Source organism: Delphinus delphis, chromosome 7, assembly GCF_949987515.2.
Source record: "Delphinus delphis chromosome 7, mDelDel1.2, whole genome shotgun sequence".
NCBI classification, from domain to species: Eukaryota; Metazoa; Chordata; class Mammalia; order Artiodactyla; family Delphinidae; genus Delphinus; species Delphinus delphis.
The window spans coordinates 16,487,488-16,514,191 of NC_082689.1; the positions used below are offsets into that span (position 1 = coordinate 16,487,488).

Consider the following 26,704-nt stretch of genomic DNA (forward strand, 5'->3'; position numbering starts at 1 on the left):
TTTCATTCATTGTATTCATCAGCTCCAGAATTTCAGTTTGGATCTTTTTTACAATTTCTATCTCTTTGTTAAACTTTTTATTTTGTTTGTGTATTGTTTTCCTTATTTCATTGAATTGTCTTTCTGTGTTTTCTAGTAACTCACTGAGCTTCCTTAAAACAACTATTTTGAATTCCTTGTGACGTAAAACACAGACCTCCATGCCTTTAGGGTAGGTTACTAGAAATTACTGTGCTCCCTTCATAGTATTGCCTTGATTTTTCATGTTTATTAAAGCCTTGCATTGTTGTCTTCACATTGAAAGTAGCGGTCACATCCTGCAGTCTTTACTGACTGACTTCAGGAGAGAGATACCTTCCATCAGCTCTGCTAGGTATTCTGAGGCTTTCTCAGACTTTCTATGGATACACCTGCTCCTCACTTCTTGCTCCCTCTTGTAGCAGAAATCTTGAGCTTGTTTGTATTCTCTAGATCCTGCAGAGCCAGGCCATGTGCTGACACCTCTCTTTTGCTTTCCCAAGAGTGGTCTCTTCCAGGCCTGCATATTTGGGTCAGGTTTCTGTACATGCTTACCAGCCATCTGCAACAGCTTGTTCTTGCCACCATCTGGAATATGCACAAGAGGTCAACCACGGTGCAGAGGTATATGGGTAAAGTGTGATGAGTGCTGGAGATGCCCGTGGATCAGCTGGGGAGATCTGTAAGCAAAGTATCCCCAGTGGCTCGTGGGCAGGCCTCCCCATTGAGTCTCTGATGTGGTTAGTGGGATCTACGTCCACTTGATATGTTCTGTTCTGAGCCATGGCTGTTGTTCTCCTACCACTCATGCCCCCAGGCATGCAACACAGTACTCTGGATGTGGCAAGAGGGAAATGGGCCTTTTTGGCAGTGTCTGACAAAGATGGGGAAGCCAGGCGCTTACTCACACAGTATCACTTCCCTGCCCTCAGGAGAAATCACGGGCCAAGAAAAGCTCTCTTGACACTGAGCTGTGCCACCTTGCAGAAGGGGTGATGCAGGTTAAGTCAAACTGTTCCTCGCACCTGCCTGATGCATCCCATCTTGATTTTTTCCACAACAGGGTGCTAGGACTTCTCTGCTGGAAGAGACTTCCACAAAGGCTCTCTCATTTGTGGATGATTGTCTGAGACGGTGTTCTCCAGGGGGTCCCAGAGGGGAGAGGGGCTGGAGCAAGTTCATGAGGCACTTCTGTGTTCATAGCCAGTACCGAGGTCTGCGTGCCTATTACCTGACACATGGGTGGCTGGAGGCTCCTCCTGGGTCCCAGGCATATGGTGCTGGTGACAGACCAAAGCCAAAAGGGCCTGTAACTGAGCCCTCAGAGGCAGAGAGTTGTTTTCAGGTCTATAGCTGGGACCACAGTTGGCAGGTCAGCTGCCTGGTGTGGGCCTGTCTTCTCAAAACTGCTCTCCTCGTTCATGGACTACACCAGGTCTCACTCTTACCTGGAGCTCTGAGCTCCCACAAAGGCACCTTTGTCTATGGACAGATGCCAAATTGTTTGGGTGGGGTGATACAAGCGCGGGATGTCTTATTTGGTCATCTTGCTGATGTCTCTCTCTGGAAACTTTAGAAATTGTTAAAATAACACAGTTGAAAATTGCTAGCCTGAAAAGTCTCACAAAACTTTCTTTTTCTTTGGTTAAGATTTATTTGTGTAGATAGCTACATCACCACAATCAACTAAAATCCTTTCCACACCTGTTTTGGGCTGAATTATGTCACTCTCCAAATTCATATGTTAAAACCCTAACCTCTTATACCTCAAAATGTGACTGCGTTTAGAGACAGAGTTTTAAAGAGGTAATTAAGTTAAATTAGGTCACCAAGGTGGGTCCTCATTTTGTATGACTGGTGTCCTTATAAGAAGAAATGATTAGGGCACAGATACATATAGAGAAAAGACCATGTGAAGACACTGGGAGAAGTCCATCGACAAGCCAAGAAGAGAGGTCTCAGAAGAAAACAATTTGGCTGACACCTTAGTCTTGGAATTCTAGCCTCCAGAATTGTGAGAAAATAAATTTCTGTGGTTTAAGCCACCTAGTCTGTGGTATTTGTTACAGCAGCCCTAAAAAACTAGTACAGGGACTTCCCTGGTGACACAGCAGTTAAGAATCCACCAGCCAATGCAGGGGACACGGTTTGATCCCTGGTCCAGGAAGATCCCACATGCTGCGGAGCAACTAAGCCTGTGTGCCACAACTACTGAGCCCATGCTCTACAACAAGAGAAGCCACTACAACGAGAAGCCCGTGCACTGCAACGAAGAGTAGCCTCCACTCGCTGCAACTAGAGAAAGCTTGCGTGAAGCAACGAAGACCTAACGCAGCCAAAAAAAAAAAAAAAAAAAAACTAGTACAAACCACCAAACACTGTCACTCACTGGTTGATAAATGATGTGACCTTAATTGGCAATCTAAATATATCTAAATTTGTTTCCATGTGAAATTTTTATGCAAACTCTTAATCTACTAGGGGAAAACTTTTGAAATGTTATCTCTGTTGGGGACTACTACCTGGGGGGAGGGGGCTGGTATCAAGTACTTTCCAGATCCCAGTCTTGTAATCTGAAAGAAACACACTGGAGGTGCCTACTTGGGAAATCTTTCTATCTCTAAATTCAGGGATTAGAGACCTGGCAATTGAGTGAGGGCAAAGACTGCAGGCAATCAACAATATTCTTTCTCCCCTTATTCCACAGAATAGAGGCTTTAGAGAGGTCAAACCAGCATCAGATTAAGAGTATATTTTCCAGCCTTTATGCTAGTGGGGAGGTTTGGCCATAAAGCTAGAATCTGGATAATGAGATGTGAGTTGAGGTGTGTAATCTTTGAGCCCTATCCATAAAGGAGAAGAAGCATGCCCCTCTTCCTTCTACTCCTGAGTCTAAGCGTGCAAATAGTGATGAATCTACCTTCAGGACAAAAGCAATACCTTCAAGATTTCAGATATTTCAATGGAGACTTTGTTCCCAACACAGCTGAGCTTCTCAACATCCTGGGCTGTTTAGACTGTTACATGAGAAAGATATAATTTCTACCTTATTTAAGCCACTGCATTTTGGGATTTTTATAATGGTAGACTAGACTGTATTTTAACTAATACTCAAATGCCATAAAAGAAGAAAATAGATAAAGATCTGGAAAGAAGGGAAAAAGAGAAAAAGAGTGAACAGTTTCCCATGTATATAATTTATCAGTGCATTGATTTATGACTTAAAATGAACACTTCTAAAAACCAATAAGGGAAAGACAGATGGCCAAATAAAAAAATGGGCAAGATATCTGAAAAGGTGCCTTATAAAAGAAGATATCCATACAGACCACATACATGTGAAAGGTTGCTTAGTCTCAGTGATCGAAAACAATACCACCTCACAACTTCTGAATGGCTAAAATTAAAACCTTTGACAACACCAAGTGCTGGTGAAGATGTAAAACAAGTGGAATTTTCCTATGTTGTTTGCTGGTGGTAAGGTAAATGGTACAATCATGTTTGAAAACACTAAGGTAGTATTTACTGCCAAGAGTTGATCAGATGCCTCTCCCATGTCCCACCAACTGTAGCACCTAAAGAAATGTGTGCATATATTTCTTAAAAGATACATACTAGAATATTCATACTAGCCCCAAACTGGAAACAACCAAGATACATAAATTGTAGAATGATCATACAGTGGAATACCATACAGAAATGGCACGTAACAAACTACTGCTACACAACGCAACATGGAAGAATAATCACAAATATAATGTTGAGTGACAGGAGCCAGAACCAAGAATAGAGAACCCCCCTGACTCATTACTTCCAGCCTAAGTCAGTTTTGAGTTCTAGTAAATCCTAGCCAGTTCTTCTTTTTTACTTCCTGATCCCTTCACGATATCTATACACAAACATTACTTGAATGAGGACATTCAAGACTTAAACAAAGACAAATTCTTCTTCCTAATCTAGTTTGGCCAAATAAAATAGAAGGAAAGGCTAAGTGATACATTATCATAAGGGAAGAAAACTTTACAATTAGAAAATTTATAAGAGGCAAGTTTGTGAGTGTTAGATTACAAAGCAAAGAAGTTAAGTTTCCAGTGTCTGGGTGTAGGACTGGAAGCCGGGACTCATCAAGGAAGGGCTGAAATTAATTGATAAAAGATGACCTGAGCAGAGAAAAGTGTTAGTAATAAGAATAGAGAAGAAAGGCCTTATTAAGAAGTAATCTGAATACGTGGCAAAAAGGAACCATGCTTAGAAAATAAGGTATGGGAACCAGATGGCCCTAGGTTCTTATCAGGGAAATTTACTATCTGTGTAACTTTGGGCAAATTACTTAAGCTCTCTAAGCCTCAATCACAAAACTGGGGAATGTTTGTTTCTAACTTGCAGCAATTTTAGGAGAATTAAATGAGGCAACAGAGCACCTGGCATATACATAATACTCAGTAAATTTAAGGTCTATTTCTATAGCTACTAATAAGTTTATTATTATTACCACATACACAGCTTAGCAGAGATATTGCCATTAAACTATATGATTCTTCATCATCCTGTTTAAATGATATATAAAGTGCTTGTATGCTCAACACTGCTGAATCTCAGGAATAGACTTCATGTTTAGAAGAGGTATAAACTGAGGTATCGTTGCTCCTAAAACATTTTGAACAGGTTATATTCGACTCGTCCTTATCCACACACGTTAGAGATCCCTTAGCTTATATAAACATAAAACTGTAAAACACGAGTCAGCTTTTGTTTACCAGGTCACAAAGATATTTGAGGTCCTTTATATCTCTGTAACTAATTCTGTGCCACACAAATGAATTGAAAAGGAAAACAAAGACAATTATCCACATAATTCAAGGAGCAAACACTTGCTAGAAGGAAATTAAAAGGAAAATTCTATTGAACTATATTTTCTATGAGGAAGCTCACCATGGAGCTATTCAGCTTAGCAATTTCTTGTATTTGTGCCACTTTTCTATGCCTTCTAATTCTGGTTTTACTTGCTTTTATAAAATGATATTTAGTGTTTCTGTAAATAAGCCTCTAAAATATGGAAATCCTATTTATAGACGTGGCTTTATAGAGAAATACCTGTGATAATGCTTACAGTCTAAGATCATTAGGAACAAAAAAACCCTCTGGCTTCTTGCTACAAATTGGAATTTCTAATCTTGCTTCCAAAGAAAGGTGTATGTTTTTTATTGCAGTCTAAATTTATAGACTTTTTTGGATTCTCACATTTCTATAGTCATTTGCATAGTACAAAAAACATATTACATAATGAGTCAGTCAAGCTAAATTATAGGCAGTTCTTTTCAATCAGGCCACTGCAGTTCTGTGTTGCTCAGTTCAGCTCCTGTCTCCCACTGCTCAAATGTTGCCATGGTGACCAATTTTTGTCATGTACATTCCTAGGTCCCATGCGGCTCCCCTATTCATAACACTTTGCCATCACTACAGTGACCGCTAGCTGTTATCTGATTACCTAATCTCCCCTTACATATCACCTTGAAGCTACCTGGGTGAATTCTTGAAACCTGAGTGTAAATGATATGTTACATAAACAAGAAAATAAATTCATATGAAATAAAATGATCATGGTAATAACAAATAAATAAGACTTCTTAAGCCATCCATAAGCAGGAATTCTATGAATTTATACTCTTACTATTCTCCAGCTATATCACCGTCCATATCATTGGAAGATCGATTTGATTCTTTTATGACAAGTGGAATAACAAGATTGCAAAACTGTAGAGCTGAATTTGATCAACCACGTTGCAATCCATCTGATCGTTGAGATTTCCACTGTTATGACAGCTGAAAAACACAAATTATCAGTATACTGGAAGAAGGCACTGAAGAGGTGCAGAGACAGTCTAATTTATCCATATACCTAAAAAGACAATGTCATATGGATAAAATAAATTCCACCTCTTTTTACTTTTTAGATATTGTAGGCTGAATCTCTTTCGAGTAAAAACACAACCTTAAAAAAATCACAAGAAACCAGATCAAAGACATAAATAGAACAAAATATGCACAAGCGATCTCATCCAAGATCAAAGATGTGAACGTAATTGCCATGAATAAGAAGTGCAGAGCTCACCAGAACAGAATGTCTTCAGCACACAGAGAATTCTACCAGAAGAAAAAGAAAAAGAAAAAAAAAAAAAAAAAAAAGAAGAAGAAAAGGAGAAAAAAAAGTCTCTGGGAAATCAAGCGCTCCACAAAGCCAGTAAAATGTCTTTATTTTCCCCTTTGCAGGAAGCAAAATTTCTATGCCGTACTGTTGAAATGACCAAATATGGAGCAATGCCCACCAACTCTGAAGAAGGGAAGCACATTAGAACGTTTCCACTTTATGGGCTAAGCGTCAAAATTTTATAGTATTTTTTCCTGCCCAAATCCACCCCCAAAACTTTAATCTTTAAAAATGTTTCACTGTAAAACAACCAGGTACAGAGAGGGTTTTCAAGATAGTGAAATATTGACATAGTACCATTTGAGAGAGCAGCTTTGCTTGTTAAAATCATGTAATTAATTTAATGCATAAGGGAAAAAGAAAAAAAAGTAGAGGGAGTTCCCTTTATTAAATATTTATCACTGGAGCCCTGGGTGGATGCCACTCAGAGAAGCAATCATTAGAGATGGGACATTGATTGAAGTGAATATTAAGTAGTACTCTATGCTAAATAACAACTGCTGATTTCTTGGGAAAAAAAAATTCTTGGGACTCTTAAACGATCTTTTAGAGAGTCCTATTGCATGCACGTAATTTTAAGTAATTCGGTCTTTTAAAAATGTCTCTGCCTCTGACCTTATAGAACTTTCATCTCATTCAAGCCAATGAACTCAACTCTTTTCTACCATTCTACAGTAACAGGGTGCAGGGGAGAGAGGGAGAGGGAGAGGGCGTGTGACACAGTACGAGACAGGGAACACGTGAGAGCAGATGGTTATCAGAAATGCAAGCTCATACCTTCAGAAAGAGGAGAAAAAGCAAATTAATAATCCATGATTTGGGACTTCCCTGGTGGCACAGTGGTTAAGGATCCGCCTGCCAATGCAGGAGCCACAGGTTTGATCCCTGCTGGGAAGATCCCACATGCCGCGAGCAACTAAGCCTGTGCACCACAACTACTGAGCCTGTGCTCTAGAGCCCACGAGCCACAACTACTGAGCCCATGTGCCACAACTACTGAAGCCCATGCACCTAGAGCCCATGCTCTGCAACAAGAGAAGCCACCACAATGAGATGCCCACGCACTGCAACGAAGAGTAACCCTGGCTCACCGCAACTAGAGAAAGCCCGCGTGCAACAACGAAGACCCAACGCAACCAAATAAATAAATAAATAAATAAAATTGAAAAAAAAACCCATAATTCTATTTAGCCTACTAGGGGGAAGACAAATTTATGATTCAAGGTAAAGTTTGATCAAATAGGTTAGCACTGAAAGTGCTAACTTTATTCTCTGTAGCAAAAACATTTAGGAAGCAATGTGCTTCCTAATGATATTTAGCTATAAATACGTACATTAACAGATATGCACATTTTTGCCCTTAGAATATAGATATAATAACTGAAAATACTGTTTTGAAAAATAATACAAATTTGGGGCAATCTATTTCTATGAGGCTAATGTCCTCCACAAATGTACCAGAATTCATTTTGAGGCTATTTATTATATTGTAGGGTTATTATGGAGAGCAGTATTTTCCTGTCCTTCTAGATCCTGAATATTATCTGACTTTTATTGTGACCGAAGTTCTTTACGTGTTTAATAGGCTAGTTTCCTGGGCTTACTTCACCTGCAAGCAAAATGCAGCCTCCACCTACGTAAAACAAAGTGTTATTCAAGGACATAGGATTTCTTGCCACAGAGATTTTCATTGAACTGTGAAGTAGAAGAAAACTACTGTAGAGTGGATTATGCAAGGGGCTATATGTGGGAGGGGAATACAAGACATTTTAAATAAACCTAGAGAGACACTGAGGCTTATGTCTTCTTAGCACTAAGTATGGTAAAACAAACAAAATAAAAATGTGTCCAGAGAAGGGAAGTCACCTCCCAGTAGAAAATATCCCTTTACTATTTGTTGGAAGGATAAGAGTGGACTACTGAAGAGTGAGTCCACTTCCTGCAACATCTGGAATTTCTAAGGGAAATGCTCTTTTCCCCAATCCGTCTGTTTATATCAGCATGCCGTGAGCAGTATGTTTTGGAGGCTACTAGTGAATCCATTTTCAGGGATTTTAGAAATGTCAGGATAAGAAAAGAAAAGGACCCTGTTCCATAGCCAAAAAGAACATTATTGTACTACCATTGATTACAAACACCCTGGGCACCATTTTCTTGAGAAGCTAGGAAAATAGTCTGGTGAAATGGAATAGCATTCCTCTGAGGGGTGCTTACACAACAGTAGTAGTTCTCAACTGAGGAGAATCCACCATCCCTCACCAGGAGACATGTGGCAATGTTTGGAGATATATATATATATATATATATATATATATATATATATATATATATATAGTGTGTGTGTGTGTGTGTGTGTGTGTGGTACGCGGGCCTCTCACTGCTGTGGCCTCTCCCATTGCGGAGCACAGGCTCCGGACGCGCAGGCTCAGCAGCCATGACTCACGGGCCCAGCCGCTCCGCGGCGTGTGGGATCTTCCTGGACCGGGGCACGAACCTGTGTCCCCTGCATCGGCAGGCAGACTCTCAACCACTGCGCCACCAGGGAAGCCCCGCGATATTTTTGATTGCCACAGTTGGGTGGGGAGTGCCACAGGCATCTAGTAAGTAGGGACCAGGGATGCTGCTCAACATCTTGCAATGCACAAGCCAGACTCCCCGCCCAAAAAGAAGTATTCAACCCAAAATATCAACAGTGCCAAAGACGAGAGACTCCGGTCCCCTCACTTCCCCTCCACTTGTCCTTTGATTTCATGAGAGCATTTTTACCAAGAGATAAAGCTTATATTTTCTTTAAGGATAATCGAATCACAACTTTTCTTAGGTGACAATCACATATTCATAACCCGTTTACTGTAATGATGCTTCAGATTCATGTATTGAAAATTTAAAGTTTGATAAATATTCAGCTTGATTTTTTGATTCATTATTTAGTAACTGGGCTAAAGCCCAAACTTTTGTCAGGATGAAGTCATTCCCCACACCGTCGTTTCACTCTGGCATCCCTCTCGTGATTAGGAGTCTGATGCCCAGAAATGGCTTGGCAGCCCTGTGGACCCACACATCTACATTTTCCTCTGTGTGTGGATTTTCTGAGAGCCCAGCACACTACTGATAACATTTTCACCTTGGAACTTATTTGATTTTTACAAGTTATGGCCTTTACAAACAGAAGTGATTTTCAATCACCTTTATACCCCCATTTTCTCCTGTAACACTGTAGACAGACGTCTGGGGATTTTTGCAGAGTGCTCAAGTAACTGTTTTGAATAGGAGAATTGCTATAGTCAGAATTTCAAAAGAAAAAAAACTCCTCTTTTCTAGTCTTTTTGACTCCTAGAGTCCTGCTAATTCAAGTCAGAATTCTAGATGTTTCAGAGTTGATAAAAAAAACAAGACTTTGAGCTTGCCTAAGCAGTGTAGTGTGGCATCTCGTTAGAATGCAAAATCCTCTTTTAGATGTTTCGTAGTTAAATGAGAGAGATGCACTGGACACCATTTTGGTCTCAGAAACAAGCCTTGATCCACTCACTTTGACAAGACCCACAGTCATTAGGCCATTCCCTAACAAGCAATGTCCTCATTATAAGTCATTTATTCTGAAGAATTCTAATTAAAACAGACCAGGCAAGACTTTTACTTGAAAATTTCCTTTATCCATTGTCAAGCTACCCTTGAACTTTAGGCTAACTTTCTTCAGTAATATTCTATAATCCAAGGTGTTCACACAATCATTCAAAGATATGTATTGTGTCCACTGCCCAATAATATATACGTAAAGTATAAATTTTTGCTAGGCTTACTTCTGAACGTGGAAATATTATCTTAAAAAGTAAACAAATAATCTAGAAAACTTTTCATTTTTCCTTAACTCAGTGTTTTCCAAAATGTTCTGAGGATAAAACAAATTATCTGGTTACTTATTAAGAGTAAAGGCTCTCAGCCCAGCTTAGACCTCTGTGGGAGGACCCTAGGAACCTGTATTTTTAAATAGCACCCAGAGAATCATATGATTTGGTAATTTGGGAAACAGTGCCTTAGGAGAATACACATACATGGGAGGCCACAACAGACACCGTATTAAATTATATATTAATAGATTGGGCAGCTATCTTTCAAAAGGTTGCTTGATACATGCAGAGCACTTAGAAGAGTGGCACACAGTAAGCGCTGAAGTGTGAGATATTATTATTTTCCCGTCATACTTGGTGTAGGTAAGGATTATCATTTAACTATGTCAGCCTTCAAAAACCATTAGTCTTCTCAGTCAATGGCCCAGAGCCTTGTATTTATGACATCCATGATTCTTTTCGTCTTTTTCCTCAGCTAAATTCCTGTCTCTTTTTTATTAACTTTCCTATTTTGATGGCTTTCTTATCTCTTTCTTGAACTGAGTGTTCCTCCTGATACTGACTTTTCCAAGAGTCATTTAATTCTTTATCTGTTCACACAAGGAACGCTTCCTGGGAATTCTAACATTCCACTGATAATCATCAAGGTATGTACCTTGATCCTACCCTCTAAACCCAATTTACCTGTTCCCTGGAGTCTGAGACTGACTATTTAAAATGAATCTGAGCTTTCCAGGCTCTTACCCTCTCTAACTAATGTCACTTCAATGCACAAATATTTGAACATTATTCTGGAATATTCCATTTGAGTTTTCTGGAACAGGTTATGTTGAACCTGGGAGCAACTCAGATGACATGTTGATTTTTTCCCTACTTCAGAAAAATCCTTATGCTCATTCACTGATTTATCCATAACTACAGCTGGTATTCTCTTTTGTACAATGCTTGGAACAATCATAAGAAAGGAACAGAAAAGGCCATATATCAGTCTGCCCCTTTCCACATTATTCGTTACTCATTATTGCAGCCTTTCCTAAGTAAAAGATATTTGTTACATAAATCAGACATGTAAAATCTATGTCACTGAGCTAAAGGGAAAAAGAAAGAAGAAGCTATTACTTTGGCCTACTATCAATTCATGTATGTTTAACCTTTGCACCTAATACGAGTATTCCTAGGCTGAATTTTGCAATTGAGAGATCACTTCATATGGTGGTGTATACATACATTCATGTATGTATACAAATGGGTTTATTCACAAAGAGAGTATTTTTTTCTTTGTAAAGAAGAGTTTCATTCTGCAGTGAGTAGATAAAAACCATTGCCTTTATTTTATCCACTGATTCTCTCCTTTCAGATCTTAATGAAATAAATAAGTGGGAAGTCTGGAAATTCCCAAATGGCCACAGAAACTACCATTACTCTGTGATAAAAGAGGCTAAACTGCCCAAAGCCATAATTTTGAGTCTTAATTGAATGCTAGCAGTTCAACCGTGAGCAGGATGTCCAGAAGAATGGCAGGTCCTCTGTAGGCCTCCCACAATGGGGATGCGTGGGTAGACACCATCTGCAGCTCAGGGGTGGGGGAACAAAAAGACATTTGAGGAAGAGGGGATTTCTTACCGATATGATTTAATGGGAAAGAGCTGAAAGTCATCCATCATGACTCTGACACACATCACACCCAAGATCAGCCAAAGCCACTAGATGTCACGTACCGCCTGCGGCGTGTCAGGCCTTCTGGCATCAGCACTTTTGTGCATCCTGCCACCTCCCCTTTCTTGCTGTACTGCATGGGGAGGCCCAGGAATGCCTCTGCCCACCCCACACTGACGTTTGCTAATGCAGGCTTTATTGCCACACACCTCAACAACCACTCAGGACAATTCATCTGGTGACAGGGAGAGACAATCAGAGCTGAACAAGGATGCCAGCGCCACCAGATGTTGCTGGATCTCTCATAAACTGGGTTAGCACGACCATGCTGTTCCAAGAAGGCCAGGACAACATGGGCCAGGCAAGGACACATGGGTGCTCAGAAGGACTCATGGGGACAGCTGCTCAGAGACACAGAGATTAGGCCCAGACTCGCTTCCACTGCTTTCAGTTTTCCTTACAGATCTTACTTTAAAGTAATTATCTCAAATATACAAAATATGGAATTGGGTTAAGACGAGCAAGAAAAACAAACAAGCTATGTCTCCAGATCACAGTATGATGACAACCTGTCCTCACATCCAAGTGTGTTTCATTTAATTTCAAAGTATGAAATGGCATGAAGACACACACATTTGACATTATATTGTGTTATAATTAAATTTATATTATATTCTCTTGTTTTAACTTCTTAAACTATTTGTTTTTATCTCATCTTCCAACAAAATTACAAGCTGTCCAAGTGCAGAGGCCACGGGTAGTGGTGCCCCTTTGGTCCTCACAGGGCCTGATTCCATATTATACACTTACTGGTTGCTTGATGACTAATCAGTTGGTTTTAAAAGGTTTTGCTTCTGTTTTTGTTTTCAATATTTCCAAAGACTGTATAAGAAAACTGAAGACAATATGCAGAGTGAAAATAAAACAAGGTTTGAAATTATTGACTTGGACGATATCAAAGAAATAGAAAGCTAAGCACTTTGATTTTGTCACTTGAATTGAGGATATTAGTAACCTGAAAGTCCTGTGCTTGTTCAGAATAATTTTACAGGTTCAAACCCTGAAAATTGTGCCCACACTTCATGTTCTAGGCTTGTATATACCATAGTATAAATAGCCCATTTGCAGGTGCATCTAGGTGTATTTGCTACTAAATCAAAGGAATACATAAAACTACGAATAAAGGACGGTTCTCTAAGACAATAACTTGTCTGAGTGCAAAATATTGGGACTCTTGCTGACTGAATGCATTGCTGTATTTGGAAACAACCCTATGAAAATACCAACCATATCCTGAAGTCGGCACTTCAAGTTTATCCGGGAAAACCCCATAGTACAGTGTTTTCATCACTATTCCCACATCCTTTGAATATACCCATGTTAATTACTTTCTTCCTAGGTTATTATTATTCTTGTTTCTTCTAACATTTTCCACACACACCCAAAGAGTTAACTTATATTGTGGTCAAGTTATTGTATCCATTCCTGAATATATTCTCTTGCTTGAGTTCCAGAAGTTGGTACAATGTTAATATTGTATTGCATCCTGAAACAACTTTTATTTGGAGGCATTGATGCAATAAAAATATTTCATATTTATCATGTATACTAATGGGAGAGATTACCTGGTGGAAATGACAAGTTCTTACTCTGTTTGTGAGAAAATTCTGATTTGGTTCTCATTTATAAATTGGGAACCAAAATGTAGGTTGGGAAAAGTAACAAAGCAAGATTAAGCACATGGTCATTACTAAGTATTAAGAGCAAGTTGATGTTATTCAAGATACAATAAAAATACCATATATAACCCAGTTCTTAAAATCCAAGTCAAAAAAAATACAAACCTAAGGACAAAAGAATTTATTCACTATATGTTTCCTATAAACAATGTTTTCTTGTTAGAATTAAACTATAATTTAAATAACCAGATCCAACGCAAGTAAGAGACTACGCTAAAATACTGATAAATTAATTGACATTTTAAATAACTCTTCCTTTTTGATCAGGCACTTGGAGACTGACATTCTAACTTGGATGAGTAAGGGTTTAACTCAGCATAAAGATATGTATGAAAATGTAATTTATACATTGCGTATGTAAACACTGTGGGCACACCAGAGAACACAGTCCATATGTGGATATACGACCTCATCTGAGCGGCCTTCTCTGACATTTCACTCCTGTAGCTGCAATGTGCCTCCATCTTCAGCTGCCATCACGTTTTTTTTTTTTTAACATCTTTACTGGAGTACAATTGCTTTACAATGGTGGGTTAGTTTCTGCTGTATAACAAAGTGAATCAGCTATACATATACATATATCCCCATATCTCCTCCCTCTTACATCTCCCTCCCACCCCTCTAGGTGGTCACAAAGCACCGAGCTGATCTCCCTGTGCCATGCGGCTACTTCCCACTAGCTATTTTACATTTGCTAGTGTGTATATGTCCATGTCACTGCCATCACCTTTATCACTCATTGCATGGTGTGATTTGCTCACTTGCTTTATTGTCCCTCTCCCCGACTAGAAGTGGCCTCTAAGAGGACAGGGACTTTGTTACTTGCTCCCTACAGCAGTCTTAGCACTTCACATAGTGGCTGGCACTCAAAAAAATACGTGCGAATGTTAGAATATATATGAAATACACGTGTTCTTTTGGAAGTAGATAAAAGAAGAACACCAAGAAGACTTTTCACGTGTGTAATTATGATCTTCTAACGTCAGTTGTAATGTAAAATATTTCTTCATTCAAATGAAGTGCTTTACGCAGAGTATTTTAGTATGCATTGCACAAATAATCTTTTTCAGTAAATCATTTTCAATAAGTACTTTTCCACAGAGCGGCTGAAAAGGAGTAGGAAAGAAGGTTATAGATAAAACATAATAAAGCTTTATGATTAAAATTTCTAAAATCCTCAAGGTATTATTCCATGACTCATGAAATAAAGGCCCTTAAAATCAATTAAATGAAACCAAGTTCAGCATGTTGTAGTCAATACTTAGATTCCTGAATTTTATATCATGTTCACGTTTGCCAAAAAGGATGCATTATTAATGCCTACATTAGATTTGCTGATGGTAAGCGACTACAGTGATGAATGGGGAGATTTTCTTGCACATACACTATTTTAAAAGTTTCAATGAGTGTGTGTACTTTTAGAATAATTTAAACTGAATTAAAACAATCTGAAATTTTTGTATGTAGTAAACACCTCTAATTCTAGTTAGCTCCAAATGCATAGATAGATGAAAATGTTGATAAAAATGGAAGGTAAATTTCCATAATGAGAGACTTCAGTTGTTAAAAAGTCTTTCTTCTAGGGGACTTGGGATTATACTCTGAACAAACTAAAAAAAATAGATGATTCCAAAAACTTAAAATCTACTTTTCTTACCAATTATGTAAGATACTCCCCTTCAGCACACTTACTTATGACACTATGTTTGTTTAACTTCAACATGCAAACAACTGAGACAGTTAGCAAAAGACCAATTTTGTATAGCCCCACACCCACAGATAATGGGTCTTTAAAACCATGCACGATGCCATTCTAGAATTCTCTCTTTGAGAGAAAACCACAAAAGCATTTTTTATTTTCCAGCTCTTGCCTTTCTTTAAGCAAAAGTATTTAATTTTTTGCAAAAACTAATAATACATTTATATGAGTCAAACATCAAGAAGTATGAAAGGCATATGGTGAAAAGCCCCTTTCTCTTCCAAAGTAAATACTTTGGAGTTGATTTCCCAGTTTCACCAAGAAGTAAATTTGCAGCTTTGTTTTCTGTTCTACCTCTTGCTCTTGGGAGTTTCTAGGAAGAGTTTCTAGTTTCTTGGGAGTTTATAGAGGGATGTTCATCCCAGAAGTTCTGCCTTCTTGCTTGAAGGATCAAACGGGCCCGTGATCTTTCTGCAATTCCCTGGCCCCTCTGTTGTCTTTTGATAGCTCCTGGCTGCCTGCCTGAAAACTTTCTCTATTATTTCATATCCTAAAAAGAAAATTCTTTCATCCTTGCCATTTTCCAAGGTGCCCTAGTTCTCCTGTAGCCGTCAGTGCCAGAGTTCTTCAAAAAATAATCCAGACTCATTGCCATCATCTCTTCATCACCACCTACTCATTCCTTAACTTTATGAAATCTAACTTCTGCACCACCACCACCATCAACCCCCTCCGACACACACACACACACACACACACACACACACACACACACACACACACACTCATACACGCACACATGGAGACCTATTCATCATCCTAACCAACAGCACCTTTCGCAGTGGCAGCTCAGCCACTCCTGGCACTATGGCCCAGCGCTTCCTCCACCCAGCTCCATCCATAGAGATGCTCACATCACCCAACCTAGCTTCCTTTTCCTCACCTCAGGATCCTGCCTCTGTTCCCTTCATTGGTGTTTTTCCCTCTTTCAAGTTCTGCTTACTCCAGAGCTCTGTGGGGTTTTTGTTTGTTTGTTGTTGTTACTCTAAATCATCACCAGAAGTATCATCCACTATTGCTTCTTTGGGAGATAATACAAAATCTTCATACTGAGCTCTTATCTCTCTCTGGAATTTCAATTATGCGCTTCCCAGCTCTCCTGGATATTTTCACCCACTACTGCCTCAAAGCCTGCTAAACTCACACTCTATTTCCCTCAGCCAGTGGTTCTCAGTGGAAGGTGATTTTGCCACTGCCTGTCCCCCCACCTCCTGGGGACATTTGGCAATATCTGGAGACATTGTCACACCGGGAAGAGCTGCTACTGGCATCTAGTGGGTAGAGGCCAAGGGTAATGCTGAACATCCTGGGGTCCAAAAGACAGCCCCCATAACAAAGAATTATCTGGCTCAAAATATCAAAAAAGTCCAAGCTGAAAGTCTGCCCTAATCTAATTGCCACTGAAACATCCCTATTTCTGTCGCCTACTCACTTTGACAGGAGGTCCTGCATTTAACCCTGAGCTGTTCCTCTTCTTTTCTGTTTTCCTCAGGTTTCCCACTCCATTCAATATCCAGAGTTTCACTTGGGTTTTTTCCTTGGAAATTTCTGTTCATTGATTATTTTCTTCATTCCTATTACTGCAGTATTTGCATGCAAGCACTTGGGTTAAAAAAAAATAATAGTTTCACTGCTCTCAGTAGCTCAAGACTCTTTTCCCTCCTACCCTGACACTCTACTGCTAAATACTGCTAATACTGTTTCTCCCACATCAGAGATTTTCAATGGCAACTTTCTGGAGCCTCTTTGTCTTAACATTCCTTCACAGGTCAGCCCTTACCACCACCTTCCTTTTACGCTCTGTGTGGACTTTCCATTCTGCCAGACTGGCCTATCCTTTATTCCATCTTTTGCTCTAAATATGATAACTAAATAAATAATTACACTAGATTAGTAGCTCTATCGAATAGACAGCAAAATAGTTGATTATTTTGCTGTCAATAAAAATTAACCATTAACAAAAACCGGTTTATCTTTTTGAAGATTCTATCCTAGACATTTTGTAACATATCAGAGAATTCTGGAGCCAAGCTAACTGAATCAGTTCTTGTCTCTGCCACTTCTGAGCTTAGGCAAGTTATTTTATTTCCTCATCTGTAAAATGGGCTAACAATAAAGCTTACCTTATAGAGTTGCTGTGTAACTTAGAATAGTCCCCAGCATGTAGTAAGCACTATAATATTCTCTATTATTCCAAAAGAAAGAGAAGAGTGCTCTATTATTCCTTTATAAACCCACATTTGCAGGCTATTACTGATGTATACTGCTAATAATGTTATTCTTATTGGTGTGGTGGTCAAAGTGATACACCCTTTAATACACATCTAATTGTTTAATAAGTTGCTGAATATTTTCTGAAAATAGCAACCAGATTTTTCTTTATGTGTATGTGTATATATATATATATATATATATATTTTTTTTTTTTTTTCCCAAGAGACCTTAAAAGATTCTGGAAACATAAAAGTTCCTACAAGATGCAAAGCCTCAGTATATTCACTGTTCCCACATCAGCCAAGTTCTCCTTGTTGCCAGGGTTATCAAGTTTCTGAAGTTCAGCATTCAACATGTTCACTGTTAATTAATACATGGCTCTGATCTACTTGGGGAAACTGTAAAAAGCAATTAAGAGCAAACCAGACCGGAGAATAAAGGACAGGCTTCCTTCTTTTTATCTCTTCCCAGAGTTTCAACGTTTTTCACTGTAGCTCCCCATGGGTGGGTTGAGAGGTGGAACAGTTCGTAAGCAATTTATTTTGAAATTGGTGAGGGATCGGGGGAGGTGTTAGCATTTCTCCCTAAACCTGGCCTTCCTTGTGAAGTTGCTGCTGTCTCCCTGTTCTTTGCCTCTTTCCCCTGGGTGGTCTCTCTCTCCCCGAGTGATGGTAACAGCAGGGAAAACGGGAAATGTGGATCTGTAACTATGTCACTTTATTGCCTGGTGTACAGGCTCCAGACACCATTTGATTTCATAACTCAGATCCTTTCCTTCTGCTCTCTCCTCTGTTCAGTATCAAACTCTGCCCAAGTCCTCTCTCAACCACCACCACCACCCCCACCGTAAGTGGAGCTAGTAGAGCAAGTGAGGATCTGCCTGTAATTACTGCTTAATTCATTTGCATGTGGATGTTCTCATTATAATGTCATTAGCGTGGGGAGGGAGTCTGGTTGCCAGAGCAACCAGGAGTGGGGCAGGTGCAGTTCAGCCTCAGATGGATTCTCGGCTGTTTGGTCAAACTCCACCTGTATTCCTGGCCCTTATCACTATCGTGGTTACCAGAAGAAAACATTCCACAGCTTTACCCTCTTTATTTTGGCTGTGTCTTTGGAGTGTCTTGGTAACCTGTACAGTTCTTCCTGATTTTACTAAAAACTTCTTTTATTTTAACTAGCCATGCTTAGGGATTTAAGCTCCCACTCGCCACATGTGGGTTTTGAGCCCTTGAAACGAGATGAGTTGAAATTGAGATGGGCCATAAGTAACTGTAATATACACAAAGGTCTTCAAAGACTTAATATGAAAAAAAGAGTGTAAATTATCTCCATAAATTTTTTAATTTGGATTGTATATTGAAATGGTGATATTTCAGATATATGGGGTCAAATAAAATATATTATTAACTTTTTTATTTTATAAAATGGCTACTAAAACATTTAAAATTACATATGTGACTCACATATATGTTCCATATTATATTTTTATGGACAACACTGTCCTAGATGATAGATTTCTCTTCTAAACCTCCCCTCTGATCAATACTTCCTTCTTAATCCTTACAAATGTTTACAATAGCTGGAATCCATGCAGAATTTCCATACCTAATTCTTTCTGGATTGCCTAGCAATTTTCTTGTTTTAGCCATCATTTCATAAATACTCTTAGAGGTTAAAGAATTCGGTTTTCCCATCAATACAGGAATTCCCTCTTAAAGCAATGCTGATGGATGGCTAACCAGGCTCTGCTTGAGTCTCTCCCTGGGCCCCTACTTTACAGAATATAAGATAGAGAAGAACTCAAATTACAACAATGCTTTTCCTTACATTGGCAAGAAATCTGCTTCCTTCATAAAAGCTACCCACTAATCTTAGTTCTGCCCTTGGAAAAAAAGTAGAGTAAGGGTGCTTCTCATCCACATGACAGCCCTCCATTTACTTGAAGACAGCTGTCATGGTCTGCTAAGCTAAGCTTCTTTGTTAAACATTACCCACCCCCCTCAACAATTTCTCATAAGTCATGGCCTCGAGGCTCAACCATCCTTGTTGCCCTCCTCCAGACTTTTGTCATTTGTCAATGTCCCTGTAAAAATGAGAGATCCAGAAGAGGACATCCAACTCCAGATGTGGTACACACTGTGTAGAAACAGTAAGACTATTCCATCTCTTCTACCCGACACAGCCTAAGACTGCATTTGTTTCATCACCTCCTCTGTCCCATTGTTGACACATGTTGAACTTCTCATCCGCTCAACCTAATAGATATTTTTTCATATAAACTGTTATGAAGTCATAACTTCTTTATCCCAGACTTACATAATTGATCTTTTAAAACTTGAAACCCAAGGCTTTATGTTTACCTCCACAGAATTTTACTTGTGCGCTTTATTACCAGGTAATTTTGTCTGCTTCTTTCTCAGTAAATTAGCTGGGCTTCTCACCCGTGTGCCAGTCAAAGACATGATAAACTTGCTTTCGATGTCATTGTACTCACTGATAAATGTACTGAACTGGACGGAGCCACCTTGTCCATTATTAAAGAGACTTTATCAACTGTTTTTCTAAAATCAGTATGCACTGTGGTGTTATCTGGACAAACTATTCTACCAGAAAACAATGGCAGTCAGTAACGATTTATTGTGCGCCTACAATGGCCAGAAATCTTCTAGACATTGAAGTATGGTTTGAATTCAGTGAAACAATTCTGATGCCTAGTGATCACCTCCTCCTTCTCTACACGTTCCCAAGCTGTATCTTTAACAACCTGTTAGGACTGTTAGGACATTTTGCCATACTTCGTTATTGATCTTACTGGTTTACAATTTCTGTAGTTCAACATTTTAACTTTTCAAATAACAAGACACCATTTGCAGCTTGCCACTTTTTCCATATTCCATCCATCCTCACGGTGTCTTAAAGGTTATCAGCCACTATTCCACAATCATACCTGTAAGTTATTTTATTTTCCTGGGGAAGAGGTCAACTGTACTTGGAGATTTATAGTTATTTAAAGTTGCTCTCTCCTTTCTTCTTTCTTTCCCTCATCCTGGGGAAACTGTATCTGCCGTGGGTATCACATTAGCCTGGCATCTAATGTAGAGACTAATTTTTGACTGCTTAAATTTTTAATCTTTTTTTCCTCCTCTTTCCAGTTTGAAAGGTATCTCTTCATCTCATTGAAAAAGAAGGAAAATTAAGCCAAATAGGTCTTTTGCCTTCTTTCTTTTATTAATGTTAAAGCACTTTTCCCCAGGCATGATCAACAATTATGTTTTTAATTCATTTTCTGAAGGCAAAAGGTACACCTTGTTTTCTAAATAACTTTCATCAAGATAATGAGACTAGATTCCAGGAGCCTCTCTTGGTTTCTATACCTGGATTTACTAGTAGATCATTTAGAAAATTTGTATACTTGTTTTTCTCCCAGCTATACTTATAGTATGTTTCTGACTTATAAAGATGTAAAAATGTAGTCAATTAAAATGAAAAAAATATACAAATTGTCATCAGATTTTCTATAGAAACAATCAGTGAATTTCTAATTTAGGACTGATTCTCTCTCTCTCTTTTTTTTTTTTTTTTAGTAGCCTCTGCAGAAACATGTAATATCTTGACACTATTAAATGGCCTGGTAAAATATTGTTAAACTCATTATTCATTTAATTCTAAGCCCAATGTTTACATTGTTACCTATATTTCATGTGTGTATATGCCGCAGATGCTGGCAATAGTTGTATGGTTATAATGGTCTAGCGTTGCAGGTTGAAATCTTTTGTATAGCCAGGCTAAAGTGTCCCAGAGAAAAAAGTTCTAAATAGGTGCTTTTGAAGAAGAGGATGATAAATTGGTACTATCTATGTTGCCAAAAAGTAAGTGATTATATATAATTGAATGAATCTTGAAAGGTACTGTAAGCTATGAGTTTAGTCTTCTGCATTTATAAATGTTACATCCACACTTAGATTGTATCTACTAGTGTAATGAGAAGGCAAACTGTGAAAGAGTAATTTGACTAATTCAGTCATAATTATCATATCAATCATTTGGATATTTCAGAAGAAAGTTTTAAGTGCCTGAATTATGGAAATAATTACTCCATTTCTCCATTGCCTTTACTCTGTGCATCTGAAGAGATAATCTGATAGACCGTTTTTTTCTTTTTATAAAAAGACAGCTTTTAAAATTCGGAACCACCTAATATAATCTCTGAAAACCTTTCACAGTTTTGCATCTGGGTTCTTTTGATAAATATTATCTTCTCATTTTTATAACAATTTTTCCAAAACAAAGGGCATCTTTTTCTAAAGTTATTTGTCAGTATAATGCAAATTAAAAATTGCAGCTTAATATTGTAGATTATTTCCTTACAATATTGCAAAAACAGCCTTGAATTGAATTAGATCATACTGGCTGCTTACTTAATTCAGTTAAAATCAGTAAACATGAAAGAAACTAGATTCTGATGGTAATTTTATTCATGTCTCAGATTTACAATAACCTCAAATTATTTTGTTTGATTTGTTTTTCCACCAATAATTTAGTTTAATTTATCACTTTACAAAACCTGAATAGGCTATCAAAGTATTGAAATATAAATTCTTTTAGGAAACCTGTCATTCTGAGATTGTCCTTATTTTTGCTCCCAATAAAAGATTTGTTACCACCCGCAGGAAAATTTTCTAACCAAAAGATAGCAATAGATTGACTAATTAAAAATGCATCCATCTGTTGGTCTGCTTGTTGCCTTGCTATTTGAAAAATGCAGATCTAAGTGGGTTGCTTTATTTATGAAGACCCTCTAACTGTGAGAGTTATGAATTCATAAGCTGGCATTCATCAACACAATAAAGGTTAACATTATAACAAAAGTTAAATATATAGAGCATTTCATATATTTCTTTAATAGGTTTGAATTTTTAAACATGTAATTTTAGAAAATAGAGCTTTTTTATATAAAATGCAAAATAGGTTTTAACTGTTCTTATAGAATTTTAACAGAAATTAGGATTTACATACAAAAACATCAAGTTGCATATGAACCATTTGATGTTTGCTTTGCTTATGAATAGCGGATAATTACTTTGAAGTGACTGAATATGAAGCTTTATTCTTCCTCAAGGAAGAAGTGTGAAAATTGGTAGAACTAGGATTATATTATTTTAGCATTGAAAGGAAGATGATCCTTTCAATCATCTAGATCAAGATGCTCTAGATTGAAAATGGAGGCTTAAAGAGAAGTGATTACTTGTCCAATATCAAACAATTCAGAATCTAAGATTCTTGCTTTCTTAATATGGCGTTTCTTTCACTGTGTAACATGTTCCTGTAGTACCCTGAGTTAAATTGTTTGATTTTTATGCTCTGCTTTGTTAAGTTATACATAGTATCTACATTCCATTAGTTAAGATTTTGTCATCTGTGTTTGGGAGAAAGAAATTTTGACTGATATCTTTACTTCCGTGTAAATTTCAGGTATAGGAAAGAAATCAAGACTCACACTTTGTGATAGCCAAGCAAAGAAGCAATTTGTGTGTGTGTGTGTGTGTGTGTGTGTGGTCACCATGTAAGATATCTACATATAAAAACAGATTAATCTCTGCAAGAGATGGTACACAGGAAGAAGACAATTCCCATGGACTAACAGTGCGTCTACCTCTGAATTTAAGACTAATAACAAATGGAAACAGTAAATTTTTGGTGAAAAAGTACTTGTGAGGCTCTTTAAAAACATCTTTCAGACAATTACATTAAATGATAAAAATGTATGGTCCGATTTTAAAAAAATGATTTACTGCAGTTATCTAGCGCCTCACCAAATTAAGGTACAATAATGTTAACAACAAACCATTATTTTGTGCCAGGCACTATGCCTATGGCTGAATATAGAGTATCTCACTGAATTCCTATAACAATCCTGAAGTGGGCGCTATTATTAGTCCCATTTTACAGATGAAGAAACTGAGGCTCTCACTAGGGCATACATTTCCCTCCTAGAATGTGATAAATGTAAAGAGAGTTACTGTGTGTGAGAAGAAGAACAGAAAACATGAGACCTGAGATGAGGTTGAATATCAGATGGACAGTTAGGGTCTTTTAACTAAATGATTCTCTCTCCTGCTTTAGCCATAGATGCACAGTTTGAGTTTGGGTCTCAATAAAGTTACAAATCACATGTCACGGGCAGTCAAGCTTACTCTCAAATGGTCAAACCTTTCACCGTTAAATCTTTCTATGAGTCTATTATGTCACATCCATGGAGAAATAGGTTTTTATACAATGCTTAATTCTGACAGTATTTTTTAAAGTTCAGACAATTCTAAATTTTCTTTGATTCCTGACAAAAAGTGAGAACAGGGAAAAAAGTGAAAAAGCATTAGTTTCTCTGAACCTCATTTTAATCACGAATTTGAATCTTCTAAACCATCTAACTTTAAGCACACTTGCTAACAAGTAGCTAAGCCATTTGTGTTTGTTTCGCGTTTTATTTCTCTCTGTGTTGGCGGCAGGCAAATAATCAGCTAAAAAAAGAAGCTAATGCTGGTGGCTTTGGGGGACAGGCTTCAGGCTCCTGAAATCAAAAGTGGACTGCAGAGACAATGGGGAATGTAGTTAGATACTCTGTTTACGGAAATGGGCACATTTGTCCAATACGGTGTAACCCAAGGCCATCCATTTTGGTTTGGCAGCAAGCAAGTAATTGTATGAAAAATCTGCATTTATTCCCCAAATGGCTATAATTAATGGGCACCATAAAGAAAGTCAATGCAAATCCTATGTGGTCACAGAAAAGAAGCAAACCTCCCAAACTTTGGGGAAAATTTTCACCATCAGCTAGTTCAGTTTTATAGCATCGGTTAATTACAACCTGATTCATTGATGAATATACCTAAAGGAAAACACCTGTCCACACACAATATGACTACCTACTGAAATTCATTTTTTATGGTTATTTCCCAAATTAAATACCCTGAACATAAATGGAAAAATGTATGTTTTCCATGGTGAAGAAAGAATTAAGGAGAAATTCAATAATATGTACTTGAAAGAGAAAATCAATAACTTATTTTGAAGTTACAAGAGGCAATTTTATACAGATGCCAATTTTTAAGGAGTTTATTTTTTTCTTTAATCAATCATCCTTCCCCCTTTCCCCTATATAAACTGCTTTTATTCTGAGTTAGAAGGCAAGATGGTATTACTCAAAAGCGTATTCTTTATAGAGATAATTAACCTCAGTGGCTTGCCAAGAGTATCTCTAGGCTTGTGTGAGTTTGTTCTTATGTGTATGCGTATTTGTACAGATAATCTCCAAGCACACTTTGTATTAAAATACACCAAACCGACCCAAATTGAATTCTAAAGACCAATATTATTCTTGGCATTATCTTACCAAGAAGACAATTTATTGAAAGCCCATTTCTATCCACAACCAAGTGTAATTTATTGGGGGTTTCCAAGAGCTTTAAAATATTAATTCCGAGTACTACTTCATTTGTTCTCACCAATTTCATCAGTTTGAAAATTAATCAATTGGCAAAAATGTTGAACTCTAAGTGATATTAGATTTGAATTATGCATGTGAATTTCATCAGAACATGAAGAGCAAAACATATTACAGAATTATAAATAGGTAAATTATCTTTGAAGAAGGATCTGTGTAAACTGAGAATAATCAATAATATGGCTTTAATTCTAAAAGTTTAAGGCTTTTCTATCTTTGCAACTCTTAGTTTCATGTGTGTATATTTTTCCAGAATTCTTTACATTTAGATTTGTTCTATTTTTTTATACTAAGTACCGAAAGAAGCACTGTTTTTGAAGATTCGCTGTGTTTAGAAAAAAAGAATCACAAAATTATTTCCGTGGTAATTATTAGCTTTACACTCAACAGGTTTAAGGCATTGGCGAATCAAACATTTGCTCAACATTCCCCATGGATTTGCCAACCATCTGTGTTAACATCCCAAGTAAGCTCCAGGGTTATAAAGTTATTTGCTCAGGTTTATTGGTTACACTCTTGCCCCTGAAAAACTACTGCTTGCCTTTTGCCTGGTAGACCAGAAACCCAAATGTTATAAGCGACAGTGCTCCCAGACCCACAGCAAAACAGGTCATTTACACAAGATGATAAGCTATAATATTCAAATCTATACCTTTCATGCATTTTACTTTTATATCTTCTTATCTCCAAGAAAACAAAAAATAAAAATAGAAACATAGTAAAAGTAAAACTTGAGTACAGCTACTACAAAAAAGTAAGCTATAATATATTACCATGTTATAATATATTAAATATTTTAGGTGGTATGTATCTTAATCGAAACAGAGGCAAATATATTTTATTTCCTGTGACAAGGCGAAAATTAACCCGTTTATTTTTAGAGAATATCAGGGCTCCTAGTGATTTTAGAGTAAACTTGGAACATTTGGTTTAAAGATCCTGCAACTTTAGCAGATCAGGAAATATGATGTTCAGCTTCAGAGACTCATAATCAGAATGCAGATGGCACAAAATAAAAACAAAGTAATTAAAATGAGGCTTACGTCTTAATCCGGTCTCTCTTTCTAGAGATTGGAATTTTAATTTGTGCTAATGACCTATCTGACTTTTCAGAGAAGTAATCTACTGTACAAATAGAAACATCTCAATAGCGGGGCTTCCTATTGTAGAATGCAACCTCCTTCCGATATTAAGACATTACATTATACAAGATGCAATCCATGCAAAGTCTCAAGCATAACATTCCTCCAGCTACTTTCCAATTAGCAAAAACAAATGTTCCCAAGTAATTTTATGAAGAGATATCAGTACTTACAGGTCAGCTAAGAATCAATCAATCCGAGAAAGGGGAAGCTAGAACCTCTGATCACTCAAACTAGGAGAGAAACTAGGACTATTCTTGGGCACCAGTCCCCAAAAAGATTCAGCAAGGGAGCTTTATTCTTTGCATCAACAAGCCTTGGAATGCTTGCCTTCCCAGGGTGATTATTACATCACATTGCTGGGCTACAGATGTGGGAGTTTGGTATATGTATGTGTTTGCATTTTTGCCTGTGTTTGAGAAAGCAGTCTCTGAAGGACTGTAGATCAAACCCTCCCTCTGGTAGGCTCTCATCACCAGCTTTTGAAGAAGAATTAGTTATGTGCCCCCCTCCTTTTCTACCTAAATGTAGTGCTGGGCCTCAGGATGCCTTGGCACACAAAGCTTCCATCCAAGGCTGTCACTTGACTGACAGCAAAAAGGTTGCCGGGAGATGGACA

The 26,704-nt window shown here is 37.8% G+C and overlaps 1 long non-coding RNA gene across 2 annotated transcripts in view; it reads right to left on the reverse strand.

Moving 5' to 3' along the window:
- Nucleotides 1-26,389, reverse strand: part of LOC132427985 (uncharacterized) — a 123,199-nt gene extending 96,810 nt beyond the window's left edge. Inside the window, exon 1 of one of the 2 annotated variants that reach the window (XR_009520049.1) lies at nucleotides 26,259-26,389. This is a non-coding gene — a long non-coding RNA (uncharacterized lncRNA). The remainder of the gene's footprint in view (nucleotides 1-26,258) is intronic. The other variant, XR_009520048.1, reaches the window with a different exon arrangement.
- Between the last annotated feature and the right edge of the window lie 315 nt (nucleotides 26,390-26,704).